General features: G+C 43.0%; 1 protein-coding gene across 2 annotated transcripts in view; it reads left to right on the top strand.

The window, feature by feature from the left end:
• The window catches only part of TMEM178A (transmembrane protein 178A), a 52312-nt gene that overhangs the window by 1416 nt on the left and 29074 nt on the right, over positions 1-21822 (top strand). The window lies entirely within an intron of this gene.

Below are 21822 nucleotides of genomic sequence, written 5' to 3'. Positions count from 1 at the left end.
CTCTTCTGAAGTCTATGCAACACCTGGGTCCCATGCATGTAATCAAAAGTTTGATTTTTTTTTTTTTTTTTTTTTTTGGTAATCTCATTCATGTAAAAATATTCAACGAGACCGTCCTATGGGTGAAGCTTCCTTCTAACTTTCAGGGTTCCACTCTTAATGTACATTCTTTTTCTCTGAGATGAAAAAGCATACCTTCTTTCCCTTGGACTCATTCTTGCAAAAAGGAAAAAGTCTAAAATCTGTACGTTTCAGTATCTAGTAGCCATTCAGGAAAGCCAGAGAAGGGACTTGTGTTGAATTATACTGTGGAACGGAATCACGTAGAAAGGAGGGGGTTAATAACGGTTTGGCCTTCAGAGTCTTGTTAGTTGGCATATTCTTCATTTCTCATACATGTCAACTTCCTCCTTCCCATGGCTAGCTCAGCTGGGGACTGCCATCTGAAATCTGTCTGTGCATGGAGGGACTCCAGAGCTTTTGAGGGGGGGGGGGATAAGGACAGAAGCCTTCCTTAAGGAAGTAAACCTTTTTCTTTCCTCTCCTAACTCGCATCCAAATCTGATTTCACCTCATGAAGATGCTGCATAATTAATTCTGATAGTAGCATAGTACATGAACAAACTGCAAAAGCTGAATTTGGAGGCTCAGTTATGGAATGCTCATTTAGGCAAGGCAATTTTGAAAGCTAAGCAGTGTAGTCTGTCTTTGGAAATGAGAGAGCTGCATTGCCTTACACTCTTTCTATGCCTACAGTAGTTGATTGCACGTAAATTGGCTAGAGAGGAATGCCTGGGACAGCAGGGCAGAGTCTAACCTGACAACAGGAGAGGGACCACCTCCCCACCCCCACCCTGGGATACTGCACCTTCCCCACCTCTGGAAGTGCCCTGGCTAGCTGTGGCGCCCAGGTCTTGGGCAGTCCAGAATCAAATGATCCTAAAGGTGGAAGGGACTTTAGAGGTCACTGAATCCAATCTCCTGCCTATTGTTCAAAATCCCTTCTTCTACAGTCTTTCTGGCAAATGTTTGTCCAGACTAGCACTTCCATAAGATTCCTATACTAGTTAAAAGAATTCTATTTTTCTCATCATGAATGCGGTGTTTTAGATGAAAGCAATATCAGCTTTGTAATATTGATGGTGTTTAGCTCATTCTTTGTGCAGAACACTAGAGGGTTCTAGGCTGTAACCGGAAGACACGGGCTCTGCTGCTCAGTTGCAATGTGTCCTCCAAGAAGTGTCTGGGTCTCATTGGCCTTCAGTTTGCTTGTCTGTGGTATCAGGAAAGCTGACTACTCTTTAGGGAATTTTCTAGTTCTAAAATTTAACATTGTTGTAATAATAACAGTGTAAATTTAGCTTTCTGGGAAGTTAATGAGCTGACATTATTAAGACATGAGGAGTTTGGAGAAAATGACAGATATCAGTACATTATAGGATCATAATTTGTTTTTTGGGAGATGGCCAAAAATGTGTCAAGTACTTTCAACATTCCTACTAATCTACCTTGGGCTGGTTATATAACTCTTATGGATCTCCGTTTCATTAGCTGCGAAATGAATGGGCAAAATGAACAGCTTTAAAATTCTGTGATTCTAGGAACAATTTGATTTTGGCATCAGTATTAGGGGAACATTATTACCTTTGTCTTGGCATCGGACCTTAGTGGCTGTGGTATGAATTTCTTAAATGAGTCATATACATCTAGCAGTTGAAATCACATCTCACTTAAAAATTTAGATAACTAGGGTCTTATGTTCTATTTTTACTTTCTTCTCTGAATTGCCTTGTTTATGAGTTCTAACCTTTAGAAATGTTAACCATAAGAAATGAAGGAAAGTAGATTCAAATGGGAGAGTGGGGTGGGGTGGGCAAGGGCCACAGACCCGCCTGGGATAGTTAGTGAGCTTTTGAGAGAAAAAGAAAGAGATTAGCTGTTCTACATACGGACTTAGAAGGCCAAGCCTGGAGGTGAGTAAAAGTTGCGGAGAAGAAAGTGTGAGTTGATAATGTGGAAAACATTCTCATAGTTGGGATTGTTTGCATTTCGTGTTCCTGGAGGCCAGGCAAGTATTTCTGAGAGATGGAGAGGAGACAGAAACAGTCTCAATGTAGAGAATGAGAGATTAGTTTAGAAATGACACGGATAGACGGATAGTCTATGTCATCTTACTCTACTGAAGAGAAATCACATGAGCCAGAAAAGCATTGGTCTCGATGGGACAGATATTTGGGAAAAGTCATCAAATTCTGATCGTCACCCTTTATTTATGATTCTAGTTCACTGCTAGCCCAGCGTGACCCTAGGAGGTCTAGACTGGCCCTACAAGCAGGACCTTCAATGAGAATGGCGGTGAAGTTATTATTGATAAATCCATTAAGAACCAAGACTAGATAGAGCCTACCAGGCTGACAGAGGGCCATTCGACGGCACAATTGGAAGACATTTGTTCTTCCAGCTGCAAGTCCTCTAACCAGCCCTATGCTGACCAGTCCACACTTCACTCTCTTGCCCACTGGGATAGCTTGTAAAGGCTTTAGAGATATTAGGTTCACACTGTATTTTTCCATAGTTTACTATCCAGTGCGGTAAGTGCCCACTGAAAGCCTATTATGTTCAAGGCAATATGAGGAAGATTTGCCATGTGTGGCTCTTTTGTGTTTGAGTTGGTCCGTTGATTCTAAATTACTCTTCCGTGTAGTTCCTTCTTGCAGCTAACTTTTGATGCTAAGGAAGCTTCAGTGGTCAAAGTAGGGACTATATCCAAAGAAGTCATCCTCCACTTGCCAGTAAGAATATAAAAGTTGAGAGACCCTGGTTGCAGGAACTTGAGAGAATAGACTTAAAGCATAGAGCCTCAGGCCCCTCAGTGCCGCCGGGACTGCTAGAATTTTGAATGCGACCTGTCCATGCAAAAGTCACAGAAAGCCAGTAAAGCGGGTAGACGTGGCATGGATTAAATAAGAAGCCCAGGAAATGAGAAGAGGTGACCTAAAGGCAGGATCTTCATTCATTCATTGACTCATTCATTCATCCATCCGATTTATTCACTCAACAGATACATATTAGGTACCCGGTATTACTGTAAGTGTGGAGGATACAGGAATGAATCAATGCATACAAACGTCTGTCCTCGTAGAGTTCATATCAAGTGGTGCAGTTAGTTTCTAGTGGGTTATGTAGTAACTGCACTTAGTAGGTTATGGGAAGAGCACTTGGGGAGGGCAGCTAGCACTGGTTGGCAAATGATAGAGAGTACAGTGCATAGTGATGGAGTGCTCTGCCCTTTGGGGTCCCCGGCCCTTCTGTTCCAAGTACAACTCCTCTGTTTAAACCACTCGATGAACATTCAAATAGGAGGGCAGATGGAAGGAATCTCAGTTGGAAACATTATATAATGCTGCTTTCAGTAACTGAAAACACTGATTTTAATAAATAAACATTGATGAGACTTGTGAATACATTATGTGGTGAGCTTTGGAGAAATTAATTTCGAATGGGGATTAGTCGTTGAAATTATATCAGAAGTTCCAACTGTTCTTACTGGCCTTCACTTTAGTTTCCTAAAATTTTTTAATTAAAAATCTTCATTAAAAGCAATTAACATTACGTTTCAAATATATGTGCCTTGTTGATGGAGATCAAATTCTGATTCTATATTGCCTGCAATAAACAAAAAGAAAATTAATGTTGCAGTGTTTTGTTTTTATGAAATTTAAAGGGATAGAATTTCAGAAATGTGAAGATCATAATTCTGTATGCATAATGTTAACTTGTATAAATCATTTGGGATTGAATTCTTGAAACTTGAAATAAAACATGTCCTTGTGGTTTCAGAAGCATTTTTCATCTAATGAGATAAACAGAGATATCAAAGACAGTGGGACACAAATACTTTGTCATTTTGTTCTCTGCAAGAGAAAGAAAGTAGGAAAATTGGTAGGAAATTCACTGGATCACTCTGCTAATGATTTATCTGTTTCCCTTGTTGCTTATTTTCCATGAAATTAATAGTCTGTACAGGACCCACAAAGTTCTACCTGACACAGAATTAGATTGATGCTTTTCTTCAGCCCATTTGTAGACCAAAGTATCATTTGTGTTAGAATAATTATCTCCCAAGAGTAGCTATATCTAGGAAGGTTGAGAGACTAGCACTGTTTCTCCCCTCTGACCCATTAGGTCACATATTGTTCCCAGATCTTCTCTTGGAACGGAAGACGCCGCTGGCAAAGGGATTCCTTAGTTTTGGGGGTGCTGGGGATATCAATAAGACTCCCTTTTTCTTTCTTTTTTCTCAAAGCAAGTGGTCTCTGAAACCGTTTTGAGCAGCACTCCATATCGCTTGTATTTATTCATTTTTAAATTATGTGCATGGACCGTACTAACACATGCATCATAAAGCACAGACAGAAGCAAATTTTAAAGGGATGTGGTAATAGATATCGACAGAAGTTCAACTCTTTTCACCCTGCATTCCAAAAGATGGCACGTACACACCCCACTTTGAAGAGCGTTTCTCTCCCTGCTCCTTAGCAGAGCCAAGTCTCTCATCTGAGCAGAGAAAGGAGTGATCTTTCCCATCCTGGCTGAACTTCATGGGGGATCTCCCAGTGCACTGTTATGTCACACACATTCATCTTGCACGAGGGGTAGAAGACACATTTTCTTTCTGCATCATTTCTGACACTAGGCACAGTATTAAATGAGCCCTTTTTGATTAAACAACTGCCGGCTCATACCACACAACTCTTAACGACTAGATGTGTAGTTTTGCCGCACAGCGTTTTGAGGCTGAACAGAGTGTGTTTCCACACGTTCTATTGCTAACGCTCCTGAAGGTTATCTTGAAGAGAAATTAAATTCTGACTTGCCACTCTGCTAGCAAAAAAAAAAAAAAAAAAAAAAAATACTTGCTTAAATTCTTTCCGTCTGCACATAGGAATTGTCTTTTAAAATGGACTTCTAAACACAAAAGTGGATGGTGTGTTGAGTGGCTTGTGATCAAAATTGCCAGAATCAATGACATTTGTATCCACCATGTCTCATGGATAACATTTAGCAATGGCTTTGAGGGAGAAAACAGGAAGAGTTTTTGCTATGTCATAGAAAGTTCATATCCAATTATATCCAAGTTGCTGTGATTTTTCTGTGTTAGCTACTGATTTTTCTTCTCCACAGCTCAACAAGAGCCCTCAAATCCCATCAGGCAGGCTACTGGTAATTGCAAGTGTTCTTGATTGCTGTAGAAGATAAGCTTTTGTTAGGGGAGCATCTGGACGTTACATTCCATTGAGGGAGTAAGGGAGACTCCCAGTGTGGATGCTGAGCTGGAGACCATAATGAGTGGGAACGTTGAAGGAATTTAGGCGGGGCGGGCCATCCGGTGTTCCCAACACTTACCAAGCATGACCTTTCCTTTGATCTCCCTTATACCTGAAGTGCAGTGCACCCCAGATTATTGGTCTGTGACCTCTGCCAAGCAAGCTGTGACCTTGGTGTGGCTGTCTCCTCATTCCCTCAGCCCACTTTGCTTGTTCCCACTTTATCTCTCAGGGAGCTTCCACTGTTCTTTGCTACCCGATCGCGTGAACATCTGGGTTCCATTTTCTGGTACTGCTTGCTGGCTAAAAGAATAAAAATAATCAGATTTGGTCATCCTCTTCACTTCCTCCCCCCTTGCAAAAGCAACTGGTGAAATAGAAAGGCCAAGTTAAAAACAATCAAACTGGAAGATTGGTAAATACGTCACATAGCCAATATGTCTCTTTCGGAGTAAAACCTAACTCCACATTTTGGGGCAATTCAGCTAAGATCATTTTTAAGACCGTGTAGACTTGCTTTAGGTTTAAAAAATTTGTTTTCCTACAGTTACGATTTAAAAAAAAAAAACCAAACCCAGCACAATATTGATATTGTCTAAAGCTTTGCACAACTGGTTGTAAAGATTTTTATCAAAATAAAGGCATCTGTAAATAGAAAGTGGACGTTGTCTTTGAAACCTGATAAAATTTATGTCAGTTTATTTTTTTCCCCACTTTCTTACAGTGTTTCTCTGTGGTTAAAAGTGATTGCAGTGATTAATCTATTTTATTGCAAGTTTTAACTAAAAGGATGTGACTGAACTTGGAGCATGAGAGTAGGCATTGGCCGTCTGAGGCCGACAGCCTTTGTTTGCTGCGGAGTTAACTGGAAACTATATGCTGCGCTCCATCTTTCTTGGAGTTCAGCCAGATAAACTGATTGCAGCCCTAACAATAATGTCATGGGGGCATCCATCAGAGGATGCATTAGCAAGGGAAAAAAGGGAAACAATACCAACCGTATTTTAGTTTCTGTGATCTTAAATTACTGCGGACACATGGAATGATTTTCTAGAACTTGCTAGAAAAGTGTTCAGACTTTTCGATGTTTTGTTCACAGGTAAAAATCAATCGACTCATTTCTCCTCTAAGGACCTAGAGGATGTACTATGTTCCCTTTTGGTCTCTCTGGGTAATTTGATACCATATAGGTACGGAGGGAAAAGATTCCAGGAACAGAAGTTGGAAATTCTGAATGTATGGATAATTCCAGGGGGGCTTGACTGTCCCTTTGCAACAGGTCACTCAACTGCAAATCAACACTGATCCTTTCATCTGCCAATAAGCACTGACATGCAGACTTCGGGTCTGTCACAGGGGAACAGGCAGGGTTGGGAGAATGGTGGAGTGGGGAGGGTGGGGGACCTATATGTGGCTCGGATCTCTTTTGTTTAATATTTTAAGGAATTTTTCTTTGGTGTAGGGGATGTGAGCATTTGCTTCACTCAGTGATCAGTCAACAAATGTTACTGAGTGTTGGAAAGGAAATGCCTTTGAAGATAAGAGGCTGCTTAGTGAAAAATATGGATGCTATGTCCTCCTGTCTTGTGGGGTTGTACTTTCCCTAACCGTACCCAGAGCAGTGAGGAAGGAGGTTTGGGTAGGTCGTTAATTTGGGTTCAAATGCCATTCCTTAAGTTCTCACGATTTTGAAAACTGCTTACGGTAACGGTTACAGCTGTCATGGAATTTTAAGCGTGTGCCTCCCATAAAATGGTCCTCAATGAAGTTATTCCGAAAAACAGCAGAACTGGTCACTTGTCATGGGATTGAGAAATCATGAAACAGATCATCACGGTGACAATGGGAGTTACAATGGGAGTAACTGAGCCCAGGCCAACTGGAGCTCAGTATTTGTTTTATGTCACTGATGCTTCAGAATCACTTCTTCTGGATCATTTCCTTCTTCGCATCCAACACATTGGAGGAAACTTTGGTGTTCAGACAATGGAAGCTTTGGCTGAAGGAAGCTAAAACTCACAAGCACTAGACAAATAATGAGACGAGCTGAAGAAAAGCGTGGCAGGAAAAGTGACAGTGACTGCTACCACGAATGTTTCTGAAAAACGCCGTCTTTTTATTCGGGTGTCGAAACAAACAAAACAAAAGATGCAAGGAAAGCGTTTACTACTCAGCAGTAGAAGAGAACATCCAGCCAGAAGATGTCCGCCCAAGAAGCATCAAAGTCAGGTTGTAGTTCTTTCCTCCTTTTTTCTCAAGAGTTACCTTTTCTTTCTGAAGGAGACTCAGCATGGTAGGAGGAAAACAGGTAAGCACATGTAGAATCAAAGATGCACAGAGTTGAAAGGAACTTTGAGCAACGATCCTCACCCAATTTTTTTGCGATGATGCCTGGGATAGAAGATTTCCACGTGTGCTGCGAATGCCTATCAATTACATGCAATTCCCAGCACACCGGCCCGAATTCCCTCTGTTTCTTCCTCAAAGCCCATTATCAGAACGCCTGTGAGGGAGGGGATGTTGTAATCAGCAGCATTTTGAATCTGTTTTAATTTATAAAACAGTCTATCATTTGGAGAAAGGAGGCCCTTCAATCTTGTATAGAAGAAGCTGAGAGATTGCAGTCTGACAGGCAGTGGGGGGCACGGGGGGGCTTTACCCACTTGCATATTCTTCGTGGAGGGCGGTGAAGGGAGCTGATGGATATTGTGCGCATGGGCGCTTCGGTCCCCCGGAGTCATCCCGGACACCACTACTGACTTGGAAAATTGGGAGCTGTGTAAATAACTCATTACCGGTTAGTCTTCTGAACTGGCCCCAACACACCTGACTTGGGACAATTTTTAAAAAGTGACAGGAGCACAGTTTTGTATGCCCTCCAAATGTGACACGGTTATTGAAATAAATATGTCTGAGAGCCTCTGAGAGACCTTAAACGGAGTCACTCCCTGTTCTCTAATGCACACATACAGATGATTCTGCAGTAATAATTTGATTACGCCACGGGGGAAATTGAGCGCTTCTTCCTAATTGGTCAGATTTTCCTTTTGGAGATTTGTGGCATGGGTACTTTTTAGAGCATGTTTTTTTGTTTGTTTGGTTGGTTTTTTATTTCTAAACTATCACAGAGTTTTTGTTTTAGCATGCTTCCAGGTCTATTTACAGGTTAAAATGGCAGACTTATTTCCTGCCCCTGGCCAAGTAGTCTATATATGGAGTTTTCTGGAGTTGTTTTTATTTCTGCAAAGGTCAGGTAGAGCAGCATTTCTGATTAGGTATGAAACATTATAATTTGAGCTGTGGGTCTAATTTTTATAAAAGGCAATTAATAAAGTGCTTGATAAACACCCACTTACCTAGGTGGGTTTATCAGTTGAGGATCTCTTAGTGCCAAATGACAGAAAACCTAAATAAAAACGGCTTTACCTACAAGGAAAATGTATTATCTCCCATAACAAGAAGCCTGGAGGAAGCCTGCACCTGGGCTGATTAAAGATTCAGTGCTATTGGGCTTTAGTAGTCCCAACATGGCTGTTTTTGCCTCCAGGCTTGCCTCTTCCTGGTCACAGCGGTGCCATGAGTCACTTCCCCATACAGCAACAGTTCAAACTAGGAAGGAAGGGAGACTACCCCATTTGGTGAACCTCTTTGATAAAAAGTGTAATTTCCCATAAGTCTCCCAGCAGACTTCCCAGAGGTCTCATTGGTGAGAATTCTGTCACATGACCATTCCCTAAACCAATCCCTGGCAGTGGAATGGAATGATCAGAATTCCCGTAGACCAATTAAGTGTTCTTCTGGCCCTGGAGAAGGAAGGGCCCAGTCTTCCCAGGAAGCATTTGGCTGCCTGACAGGGGAACAAGATTTGGTTTCTGTTAGCTAAGGAAATGTGGTTGTTGTGTTTACAACCATAGTGCCTGCCGCAGTAGGGAACTTCAGATGGCAGTCCTGTCCCAGCTGTGGTTATTCTGCAGGTAGATCAGGACTGAGAGGAGAACCCAGGTTTTCTACTAGCTTTTCCAGATTTACTATGTTGTCTCTCTGTATCCTGCCCTCATGGGCAAAGGGGAAGAAAAATACCTTTTTCCCTCTGCACGCCTAGCTTCTCCACTTGGGACCTTATAAATCAGATTTATGGAATTCACATTAACAAAAGGAAAACAACAGAAATTTAACATATGCATGGTGCATATACACGGGAGCACTTAGAGATGAATTTCCAACCTTCCTGGTAGATAGGGGAAGGAGGAGGGCAGAGAAGTATTCTTATATCTACTTCTTCTCAATTGCCTTCAGCTCACAATAGTCCTTATGCAAAAGTAGCATGTTTTGGGGCAGCATATTCTGCTGACTTTCTTGGGCACACAGTAGTGCCTTGAAATCCCAGTGCCTTTGTTGTTGTTTTTTTTCTTTAATTTTTAAAAAATGTTTATTTATTTTTGAAACAGAGACAGAGCGTGAGCAGGGGAGGGGCAGAGAGAGAGAGAGAGAGAGAGCGAGACACAATCTGAAGCAGGCTCCAGGCTCTGTGCTGACAGCACAGGCTCAGCACAGAGCCTGACGCAGGGCTCGAACTCACAAACTGTGAGATCATGACCTGAGCCAAAACCAAGAGTCAGATGCGTAACCGACTGAGTCACCCAGGTGAAATCCCGGTGCCTTTGTGAAGAGCCCGTTGTGATTCTTTGCTCTCTAATGACCCAGAGACTTCATGATTATTTCTAAGGAGGCTTATTTATAATTGCACTTTTAGACATGGAAGGTAAAGTGTTCAAAATTGTGTTTGTTAGGGGCTATGGATGTACTCTAAGATTTGATAGTGCAGTTGCTATAAATCTGTTGCACACTACTTTGGTGAGTTCAATGTTTTTAGTGCTTCCTGGATATACATTTGCCCCCATCCCCAACCTCCCCTCCCCCCACTCAACCCATGTAGAAGTTCAGTGCACATTAGAGAAGAGCTCTGTGGTGACCATTATTCTGAATATACCTTTCTCCCCACCTCAAGCCAGCTTGGTTTATAAAAATCTGTTCACCCCATAGTATGACTTGTTTTAATTTCTTGTAGGAAAACCATGGTCACCGTAACATATTTCATTCTCATCCCTTGACTGGTGACCGAGTGGCCATTATTAGAGACAGCATGTGTCTGTCACTACAACAACTGGAGAAAGGAAATGAGCAACTCACTCCGCGGTTGTCCGTGTCCTGATGTGTTGGTACAGGCACGTAGTCAAAACCTGAGAAGCTAACCAATTCTAATCTGAAGAAGAGCCGCTTTACCAATAATCCTTGAGATCTCTGTGAAGAACTGTTTGCTTTCAGAATTGCAAATCCGGAAGGCCACGTGAGGAGGCAGTTGTTTGGTCGTGTATGATCTTGGGTTTGGAGGAGGGGGTGGAGGGAGACTGTGTCAGGATGAATCTCAGTCATCTCAGCAGGAATGTTCAAAGCCAGCCCACTCCAGCGCACCTCACATTTCTTGATGGAATTGCTATGCTCCTCTTGGACGTCTTATTTGAAACTGAGCGGCCTATTTATTAAAGCTTGATACCTCTTTAGAGCAGGAATTTCAAGGCAAGAAAATAATCTGAACCATTACAGATGGGCTGAGCTAGCAGGATTTTAGCACAGAAGCCTCAGAAGATGGTGGAGAGCCACAAGGTATGTGGGTGGACATATATTTGGACCACCAGATTGCATGCCAATTTGTAGGTTCAAAAAAAAAAAAAAAAGGCAAGGGAGCAGGCAGGAAAGGAAAGAAAGCAGGAAAGAACAAATGAGCAACTATTTGGTGAATCGTTGGAGGACCATCTCTATGGGGATCTTATTTCTTTAAATATCTATTAGTGCATTAATCTTTCTAAAATACAATATTATCATGCCTTTCCTTTTATTAAAAGACTCTGTCTGCAGGGTTTCTCAATAAATTAAGCACAGAATTACCAAATGATCCAGCCATTCCACTCCTAGAAATAAACTCGGAAGAATCGAAAACGGGGACTCAAATGAAATCTTCTACACGAATGTGCCTAGCACCATTCATATTAGCCCAAAGTGGATACAACCCAGATGTCCATCCATTGATGAATAGATCAACAAAATGTGGTATATTATACCATGGAACATTATGCAGCCATAAAAAGGAATGATTTGCTGATGCGTGTTTCAATACGGATGAATCATGAAACCATTATGCTAAGTGGAAGGAGCCAGACACAAAAGGCAAAGTATTGTATGATTCCATTTATAGAAATGTCCAGAATAGGCTAATCCACAGAGAAATACCGTGCCCTCTTGTCCATCTGGGCACTCTTCCTTGAAAGCTTAGTGCCTTTGTTATTTCCTCTCTAAACTTCCTTGACCCTAGCCTCAGCCCCTCGCTTGGCAAAATTAATTGCTTTATTAGCTGAGACCCCAGTGTGTTTTATACATTCCTCTATGAAAGCACTTCTTACATTGTATTGTGGTTTGTTTCCTTGTCCGTTTTTCTCCCTACCCTACGGCCAGGGACAGATGCCACCCAGCTCAGCATCTGGCACACGGTGATCTTTCCATAGAATGGCTGTTGAAAGAATTGCATTGGATTGATTCAAATCGTGGTCATCCTGTCTGGTTCATTTTCTTGTCACCCCTTCCATCATTTTTTGTGCAATTCACGGGCAAGGAGAAGGGAGAATTATTCCCAGTTTTCAAAGCCTAGGACTCTAATAATGAATTCAAGACAAAGTACTTGGCGTTTTTAAAAAGTAGTCATAGTTTAGATGTAAAAAAGCATTTATGACCTGCTTTTATTTTTGAAGTGTTCAAAACAATCAGTGTAAAATTAACAAAGTGCTTCTGTACGGGGGATTTTCCTCCTAAAATGTTCTTAATCCTGCACTAAAGGATTATATTATTATTGAGGTTTTCTTGTCTTTCTGCTTATCTCCACAGGAAGTCTCTCCCCTCAAGGAACTGCCCAGGTTGTCCCTGTTCACTCACAGGACTTAGCAGGGCGCTTTATAAATGCTAGGAACCCAGTACATACGTAGTGTTTTGCAAAGCTCGTTCTAAGTGTTCCTTTGTACAGTTTTGGTATGTTAAATACTCTTTTTTTTTTTTTTCAATAGCATTGTTGCCAGCCCAATTACATACTTCCTTTGACCAGCAACCTGAATAGCTGGAATAAACTGCAGAAAGACCTTTGGCTGTGCCCTTCATCAGGCTCGATACCGAGCTGTCCGCTGAGTCGGGCTCATTACTAGAAGGCTCTCGTCAGCTAGAGAATCGAACGGGGTGCAAGAGCACTTTTAGGGCTCTCCCAGCAGAGGTGGCTCTCCAGGAGCTTTGCTGGCATTCTGAAGTGATCTCTCTCCAACACGTTTATTTTGCAGTTTTCTGAGGAGACAGGAGTCAGGAGACTTGGGGCATCCTCACCGCTCTGTTATTAACTCACTCTGTGACCTTGGGCAAGTCGCCTCACCTCTCCAGCCTCATTTTCTCATTCGTACATACAGAGATTGGATCAGCGTAACCTGTAGGGTCTCTTTCACCATTACCTGGTGGTAATTACAGGATGCCCAGAAAACAGCAGCTTAATTGACTTTGCAAAGTGTAAGGATAGGAAAAGGTCAGTTCTCTCTAGAAGCAGGTGAGCATTAGGACAATTCAAATTTGAGAGGCTTTTCCTGTGTTCAGATTGTTCCCCCATATGTCTTTCTTTTCTTTGCTTTTTTGAATGTGACAGGCTTTCTTATTGCTTAATTTTCTTTTTCGTTTCCTGAGGCTTTCAAAGGAGAAAGCAGGACTTTTCTGTATTGTTCCGGGAATTCTCTTCTGTGGGAGCAATGTTTGCCATTTGGTTGGAAGAATTCACCTGTATAATTTTTTTTTCTTCTTAGAGGATTTTATAGGGAATTGGTAATAATAAGTTATATCTGGTTTTAGGGACTAGAGTCAGAGTTTATAATAGAGAACAAAAAGGATTACCCTTTAGAAAATTGCATAGTATCATTTAAATATTGCCTTACTTGCTCATTTTTAAATGTCTTTGAGGAAGTTTTGAAAAGATTTTGATGAAAGAAAAAAACTCATATTTTTTTTTGTTACTACAGAAAAAATTCTAGCTTTATTCCTTCTTTGCTTCGAAGAGTGTTTAATACTTATAATCCACGCGAAGTCAATGAGAAGTCTACAGTTATGTGTTACACTTCATTTTGTTCAAAAGTTCTAAAGATATGCTTTCTGAATTTAATATTCCACTGTGTGTGATACCTGGAAGTTATATTTGATCAGTTTAATTTAATTCTTGTTATGAATCCTGATTATTCATTTCAGTTTCTTTTTCCCCCCTCAAATGATATTTTAGGTTGCTTGCCACATATTGTAACTGGCATAATAGTTAATTTTAGGGGCACCTGGGTGGCTTAGTCGGTTAAGCGTCTGACTTTGGCTCAGGTCATGATTTCACAGTTTGTGAGTTCGAGCCCTGCATCGGGCTCTGTGCTGACTGCTCAGAGCCTGGAGCCTGCTTTGGATTCTGTGTCTGCCCCTCTCTCTGCCCTCCCCAGCTTGTGCTCTGTCTCTGTCTCTGTCTCTGTCTCTCTCTCTCTCTCTCAAAAATAAAATAAACTTTAAAAATTTTTTTAAATAGTTAATTTTACTGAAAGCCTTATTCAAAAAATTTGAACATGCCATGACTTTCCTTGACTCCAAATTTCCTCCTTTGCCGAGGAAAGGATATACCCAGGTGACCTCTTTAGTCATCCCTGGTCGTGATAGCACATCTGCTGCTCAACTTCTGATCCTTGATAGGAACAGTTGTTTTCACTGAAATCCTTCCACACGAAGCAGAGAATAGGTAGACAGGTCAATTATCTACATCATCTCCATTGGGGTCAGGCTGGTTCTCACTGAGAGAGCCAGAGTGTGACTTCCAGAAGACAGTATGTGGTCTAAGGTACTGAGTGTAGTCCCTAACCTGGCCCCTGTCGTAAGCATTTGGTTATTTGGAAGACCTACTTAGAAGATTGTGTAAGAGGAGGGAAAAAAGGTTAAGGAAACCACACTGAATGGTGATGGGAAAGATGGGAGAGAAGCAAGTCCATGGAGAATGAGAGGCATCACAGAATGGTCTTAATTTTGGTCCCTTGATTTGGGAATATTTTTCTTAGAAAGTTTCTTCATTCTTTTGGGATTTTGTTTCTCTCTTTCCTTTTATAAACAGTAATGCTAGGGAAGAGTTTTATACAATCCCTGGGAGATTATGAACTAGGTAAGTGAAATTACTCTGTCGTAGCCATATGATGAGCATGATGCTTATGGAGTAAGAAAAAAGCACCTTAAATGTACACAGCATGTTCCTTCCACGTCACTCGAAGCGGCTTTTTACGAGGGCAAAGAGGAGACGTGTTTCCAGAGTAAGCACATGTGGTAGAGGAGAAGGACATTAGAACTGCTGGTAGTTACCATTTGTATACAGAGGGGGTTCAAGTGTTCCAGCGGTGGTGGGATATGGGGGCAGGGGGGAGATGAGGAAACCTGGGTACCAGGAGCTACAGGCCTACCTGTATGCATGTAAGACCTTGCCGAGTCACGTAAACTTCTCTAGACCTCAGCTGGACGTATGTATATGTATGTATGTGTGTATGTATGTATTTATTTATTATATTTATTTATTTATTTAAAAATAAATAAATTTTATTTGAAAATAAATTTATTGATTTATATTTAAAAATAAATTTTATTTATACTTAAAAATAAGTTTATGTACTTTTATTTAAATATAAATAAATTTATACATTTAAATAAATATATTTTTAAATATATTTAAATTCAAATATTTAAATATAAATTTAAAAATATAAATTATTTATATTTAAAAATAAATTTATTTATTTAAATATATAAACTTATTTATTTAAGAATATAAATACATTTATTTATTTAAGAATACATAAATAAATAAATAAGTAGAATAAAAAGAATAGATAAATAAAATAAATTTAAAGAGGAGGGGCAGAGAGAGAGGGAGACAGAATCCAGAGCAGACTTTGTGGTGTCAGTGCAGAGCCCCACGTGGGGCTCAAACTCACACTCAGGAACCATGAGATCACGACCTGAGCCGAAGTCAGACGCTTAACTGACTGAGCCACCCAGGGGCCCCTCAGCTGGTCATTTTTAAAGTGAACGGTCGGACATCATGACTTCTAAGAGTTTTCCAAATTATTACATTTTATGGTTTATTTATAGCATCAGGACGTCGGGGTGAGTTTTCCAGATAGCTGAAACCTGCCTTTCTGTGCATCAATACTGGTGTTTATCTAAATGGATGGATATATTTATTCAATGCCTTATGCGCATCCCTGCCTTCTGAAACAGCACTAAATTTAACTTTTGCGTAGTGATTCAGGTGATCGTTATGAACAATGATGTAGTACTTAGGTACCCGTAGGGAATGTAGTGAGTGTGTAGAACTATTGGCCTCAAGACTAAGTAACACCGGGGCGCCTGGGTGGCGCAGTCGGTTAAGCGTCTGACTTCAACCAGGTCACGACCTCGCGGTCCGTGAGTTTGAGCCCCATGTCAGGCTCTGGGCTGATGGCTCAGAGCCTGGAGCCTGTTTCCGATTCTGTGTCTCCCTCTCTCTCTGCCCCTCGCCCGTTCATGCTCTGCCTCTCTCTGTCCCAAAAATAAATAAACGTTGAAAAAAAAGTTTAAAAAAAAAGACTAACACCACAGTCTACTATTCTTAAAAAAATTGTGCTTGCTCTCTTTTTTGTTTTGTTTTCGTTTTTATTTATTTATTTTATTTATTTTTTTTAATATATTTTTTCAACGTTTATTTATTTTTGGGACAGAGAGAGACAGAGCATGAACGGGGGAGGGGCAGAGAGAGAGGGAGACACAGAATCGGAAACAGGCTCCAGGCTCCAAGCCATCAGCCCAGAGCCTGACGCGGGGCTCGAACTCACGGACCGCGAGATCGTGACCTGGCTGAAGTCGGACGCTTAACCGACTGTGCCACCCAGGCGCCCCTCGTTTGTTTGTTTTTTAAGGCTTGCTGCTTTTCTAAATACCACTTCCTTTTGCTTCTGTTATCTGACCCGCCGCCTCTAACTTCCCTTTTTATATTCTACTTTGCTGGTTTGAATGGGCTAGGAACAGGGGGCTGGAGACAAGCAAGTAGGAATTAGGTCTGAAGTTAGAGCAAACAGCCTCTAGGAGGGATTTCAGGAGGTATTCCTGCCAGTGAAGACCTGATTGCCAGCGCTTGAGGCTTTTGGGAGCGTGCTTCCCCGTTGCAGTAAGTAAGCCTTGCATGAGTACAGTATGAAGGTATATTTACGGAACGATGTAAAGTTTGTGACCATTCTCCTTGCAGGAGAAAACATGAACGGTGGCAGGGCAAGAATGCCAGGAGGGCTCAGAAATAGAAAGGGGTCACTGAGAGGGCAAATGGGCGGATCTGTGAGAGTGTCAGATGATGGACAGGCAAGGCCAGGTCTCATTCGTAGGGCGTCCCCCACCATCATCCAGTTCCCAGCCTTGGCTTGCCAGCCATTCTCTGCCATGACAGCCCATTACTACCTCCTTTAGATAAAGCAGATACGGGGGATTGGCAGTGGCCGAGTTGAATTAGGACCCATGGATGCTGAACTTCTGGTTAATTGTCATCGTATTGATCCTCAAGGCCACTTGTAGTAGATTAAGAAAAGGTAAATTGGTTATTCATTTTCTGCATATTTACATGGACATGCCACTTTATTAGCTTGCAAAATACAGTATCTTCCCTTTCAGCATAAATTTGGACACTGACTAATTTGCACTTGTTTAATCTTGCAAGCTTGGCAATTTTGGGAAGCCTCCTACACCCTCCCCCCCACCCATCCTCCCTCCCCATAGTCTCACCTCACCCATCCGGCAAAGCCAAGAATGTTGCTTCACGCTCTAGGAGCCATATTAAAAAATACCACTGGGTTTCTCTAAGCTTTTCTGAAGTAAATTAATTAATTAATAAGCATCGCATAGGTTGGTCTCTCCTAGGGCTCTCTCTGCTGTGCTTTCTGGGTGCACCCAGCGAAGCAGCGAGACCTGGTGCTTCCTGGGACCACAGCTCCCTTGCCCAGGTGGGGGACAGGAGCTCATCCTGGGTAGGAGGGGAGCATGGGGGCTCTAAAGTCGGCAGCTGTGGCTTCATCCAGGATCGTGTTTACGTACCTCTTGAGGGTAATAGGGAGGTATGGGGGGGAAAGCCACGAGGTGATCAGTAATTAGAGAAATGGGGCTACATGCGCCACCTCTTTTGTCGTGGAAGTTACGTGTGCCACGATTGTGTACCACCTGTGTGGTACGATGGGCACAGGTGCGGAAGCAACTTCTGCTTTCTTCCCTACTAATGCTGACCCCGCCTCACTTCCAGAAAAATGCTGTCAGACTTGAGCTCAGGATTCTGGAATATATAACAGTATATATAACAGCATAGCCTGTGGGCTTATTTATCCGAGGCTTCGGATTGACTTCTTCTTTATTGATCGGGGCTGATAATCATGCAGTCTGTTGGGCTGTTCCTAATTATTCTGGCTATCTTAATTATTGGATTGTGCATGATCTGTTCTGTTCAAATAATTTCTCAGCAAAAAGAATTGAACCAGCTGAAGAGTGTGTATACATCTACCTCGTTCCTATCTACTCTGCCTCTAGCCCTCTGTGTCACGTTAAATGAATCATTTTCGCCTCCCTGTTTTTCATTTTCCTCTCTGTGAACACAGAACGATATGATCTTGTGGCTTAAGATTTAGGGTCACTGGATATCAGGCACTAGCAAAATGTAAATTGTTGCCACCAGTTTGATAGGACCATTCATGCTGACTTTATGTCGTTTAAATCTTGATATTTTTCTCATTATGAGCTTACAAAAACATATGCTCGTTGTAGAAAATGCTGAAAACCGCAGAGAGGAAAACAAAAATCATTTATAACCCTGCGACTTAGTTATAGAAGCCTGGTAAAGTTTGATTTCTTCTCATCCAGACTTCACACAAATGTATACACAAAGACGTATTTGGGATAATATAGTATATACTGCTTTGCAGCCAGCGTTAAGCCACAAGAATTTTTGCAGTTTTCATCATTTTTAATATCTGCGTAGTATTTTAACGTGTGGACGCCCAGTCTTCTAGTTAACTATTCTTTCTGACTCTCCTATGTCCTCATATCCCTTTTTTTCCCCCCGCAACTGATGGAATCTTCTATCTGAAATAAAACTTGATCCTATCACTGGCCTGCTGAAACCCTTCTGTGGCTCCTGATAACCTACTGGGTGAGGCCTTGCAGTGGGGAGAAAGCTAGGCTGCCAGCTGCCTGCCAACCTCTCCTTTCAGATCCTTATTCTTATCACTCTCCGTCTCACACTTCATGTTCCGGCAGCACTGACCCTCCTGTCCGTCAGTCCCTGCAAACGCTCCTTCCCTCTGCACTTCTGCCTTAGCTCTTCCTCTGTCCGGAATGCCCATTCCTTCCCCTGACGTCACCACCCGTGACCTGGCTGACGCTGACTCAGTTTTAAAATTCACTCCTGGATGGCATCTCTGACTTCCCCCTTTCCCGGGGAACGGGTCTCTCCGGGCAGTTCTATAACAGCCTGTTTGTACCACCATCACTTAAGTGACTCCTGGCCCCCTCCAATCCGTTCTCCACATGAAGGCAAGAATGAAGTGCTTTATGCTTGTTTGTTTCAAAAACAAACAAAAAATCAATTCCGAGCCTGTCCTCAATTCTGATCGTTTGTAATCCGTGGCGACTCCCATTGAGGCTCTGCCTCAATCCGCCTTCAGGCTCTCCATGTTCTAGTCCCCACTCAGCTCTCTAGCAACACCTTCCCTGGCCCCCTCACACTCTGCACCCCAGTACCTCAGACCCTCCTCTTATCGCAGGATTTTGCAACTTTGAAGAATGAAGAGGTGGGCACAAAATGAGCAGCAGGCAAAAGTTTATTAGAGTATAAGATTGGAAAGGGATGGGGCGCCTGGGTGGCTCAGTCAGTTGAGCGTCCGACTTCGGCTCAGGTCATGATCTCACACTCTGTGAGTTCGAGCCCCGCATCGGGCGCTGTGCTGACGGCTCAGAGCCTGGAGCCTGCTTTGGATTCTGTGTCTCCCTCTCTCTCTGCCCCTCCCCTGCTCATGCTGTGTCTCTCTGTGCCTCTCAAAAATGAATAAACGTTAAAAAAATTTTTTTTTTTTTTAAAAAAAGGAAAGGGAGAGAATAGTAGGCAACCTCTCTTTACAGAAAGGGGGCATTCGAAAGTGAATGCCTGCGAACTATAGGCGAGGGTTCTTGTTTTATAAGGGTCTGATGCCCTCCTCCTTCCCTTCCCCCTTGTTCCTTCTCAGGTTCTACCCTTCTTGGCTTGATAGTTTTAGGTGCTGTGTTGTCCATTCCTGATTGGCTCGTTTCCATTGTAGGAGGGGTGGTCTATGGCCATCTTCTGTCAGATTCCTGAGGGAAACCTCAGGGGGAGTGGGAGGTGTCTGTTACATTCTTCAGAGGAACCTTATGCCTTCAGGGGGTTTGCTGTGGTCACCTGTTCCCAGCATTGTTGCAGAATAAGTGTTTTCCCCACCCAGGGACCTCAAGTCCCATCCTTTCCATCTCTGCCTATTTTATCCTATCTTTTCCTATCATACTCTTCAAAGTCCTGTCCATGCCCTTCCTTCTGCCCCATGAGAATATTCCTGCCTATCGTCAAGACCTCAGCCGTCTTGGACTGCCCTCATGGCTCAGGCATCCTGTCCCATGGTCTCAGGGAACTGTGTGCTTCTCCTTCATGTCTGAGTTGCAATGTTGCATCTATTTGTGCTATTATTTCAATAACGCCAGTGTCTTTCCCTAGACTCTAAGCTCTCTGAGGGTAGGGCCTCTGTTCATTTTCATCCAGTTTATAGATAGAATTGGATTGGGGGAAGAATCCCCACATCCAATAGCTGAGGTTAGACAAAGTCTTCAAGAGATCGAGCTGGATAGATGTGAGATAGATGTGACCAAGTCGGGCAGCGCAGGAGCTGTGGATTAAAGGTGGTCGTGCATAAAAGTACCTGCTCTTTTATAGTCCTGGGCATACCCTATGAAATCAATAGTACCAGCCCCATTTTACAGCTTAACGAAGACTCAGAGAATTTCATAAAGATGGCAGGTGGTAGGGCCATAATTTAATGTCGAGCCATCCTTCAGGATGGGGAGGCAGCCTGGAATGAAGGACAGGCCAGTCCAGGCTGTCTACTAGGAAGTGATGGACCTCTTGGGGTACTGTTGTAGAGCCCCACATGTTCTTTATGTGCCCCAGGTTGTCTTTTGGCAGCTGGCTGACTCGTTTGCGTGGTCTGAAACCGGCCAGGCAGCAAAGACGTGCAGCCAGAAGCAGGGCGATCGGCAGAGGCTGATTTCATCACTGCACATTTGTGCCCCTGGCAATTCATGGTGCTCTCCCGGTCCTTTTGCCTTGCCCTACACAGGTGGGGGCAGCTCCTGGCCAGGGTACCGGGATCCTCGGAGGGCACTGTGCTAAGTCCTGGGCACAGCGCTGAGACTAGGGAAACAGGTATTCTGAGCCCTGCAAGGAAACCGAGGTGGCCCTTCCGCTTCTAGTCCAAGGCTTTCGAAAGTTACCCCCACCCCCACCCCTACAGGAGGCTGAGAACCGTGGGGTTCCCTGGAACGCCAGACTTCTAGCCCCAGGCTTTGAAAACCCAACAGAGGCAAAACATAAGTCTTCTGGCAAAGGAGAATAATCCAGAAAGGATGTTGCCAGAGAGTTTTAAAAAAATTCTTCAGGATTTTCTTAAATTAGGTTTTCCTTTTAATTACCTAGTTATCCTTCAGAAACTTGGAACAGTCCCATTCCTTATCAACATATTCCTTGTCAATTATGCACAGGCTCAGGCTTATGGTGCCGAGGGTTATGCTTAAGTACCAGGCAGCTGGAAGTTTTCCCCTTGGGTTGTGGGGAGTGTCAGGAATGCTAATGCGCTGTGCTCTGGGCTGAGCTGGTGGCTGAAGGCAGAGGCCTCACTGAGCACTGGCCCAGGGGCAGGGCGGGGAGCAGATAAGAGGCTCGGGGTCTGCACTGCCCTCCCCAGGGGGAGGGAGGGTGGCCCCACCGGGCGAACTGGGGGGCTGAGCGTTAATCTCTAATTTTTGTGATTCTGATAGACCCTCCCCCACTCCCTGGTTCTTAACACTGCATTCTCAGAGGATTGGAATGATGCTTAGCAAAACTGCTTATTGGCACTTTTTTTTTTTTTCCCCTGTCTGGCTGTCTATGTCATTCAGGCTGCCTGAGGTAAAATTAGGGCTGGAAACATCGTGTGGGCATGTTCCGATGCGATGTGGGCTGGAGCGTGGCAGGGCTCGTGTGTGATGCGAGGCCACAGTGGTGAGGTGCAGGTCTGGACCATTCGCGAGTTATCTTGTCCCCTCCACGTCCTCCGCCGAGGCTTCTGGGGGCTGCATGTGA

The sequence above is a fragment of the Felis catus genome, chromosome A3, assembly GCF_018350175.1.
Source record: "Felis catus isolate Fca126 chromosome A3, F.catus_Fca126_mat1.0, whole genome shotgun sequence".
Classification (NCBI taxonomy): domain Eukaryota; kingdom Metazoa; phylum Chordata; class Mammalia; order Carnivora; family Felidae; genus Felis; species Felis catus.
The sequence above is the reverse complement of the archived record's forward strand: the minus strand, read 5'-3'. Positions and strand labels throughout refer to the sequence as shown.